The sequence below is a fragment of the Arachis duranensis genome, chromosome 7 (assembly GCF_000817695.3).
Source record: "Arachis duranensis cultivar V14167 chromosome 7, aradu.V14167.gnm2.J7QH, whole genome shotgun sequence".
NCBI classification, from domain to species: Eukaryota; Viridiplantae; Streptophyta; class Magnoliopsida; order Fabales; family Fabaceae; genus Arachis; species Arachis duranensis.
The window spans coordinates 51,481,025-51,481,562 of NC_029778.3; positions in this window are offsets into that span (position 1 = coordinate 51,481,025).

A 538-nucleotide genomic window follows, 5' to 3' on the forward strand; every position below is an offset into this window, starting at 1 on the left:
TCGAATCACCTCACGAATGAAATTATGTGGGGAAAAAATAACTGATCATGATATGTTGGAGAAAACTTTCTCAACCTTCCATGCTTCGAATGTGCTCCTGCAGCAACAGTATCGAGAAAAAGGGTTTAAAAAATATTCTGAGTTAATTTCTTGCATTCTTGTTGCCGAACGCAACAATGAGTTGTTATTGAAAAATCATGAAGCGCGCCCAGCTGGCGCCGCCCCATTTCCTGAAGTAAATGCAGCAAATCATTACCCCAGAAGAGGTAAATGGCAAGCTTTTAATAACAAGAAAAATTATGGAAGGAAAAAGAATTATGTTCAAAAGAGAGGATCTCACCAGAAGTGGGATAAAGAAAGGAATATTGGGCAGAATAAATCAACCGAGGAGAAATGTTTCCGTTGTGGTGGAAAGGGCCATTAGTCTCGTACCTGTCGTACCCCAAGGCACCTACTCGATCTTTACCAGGCATCTTTGAAAAAGAACGACAAAGGAAAGGAAACAAATTTTGTTTCAAATGAGGCTGAGAACTCCACC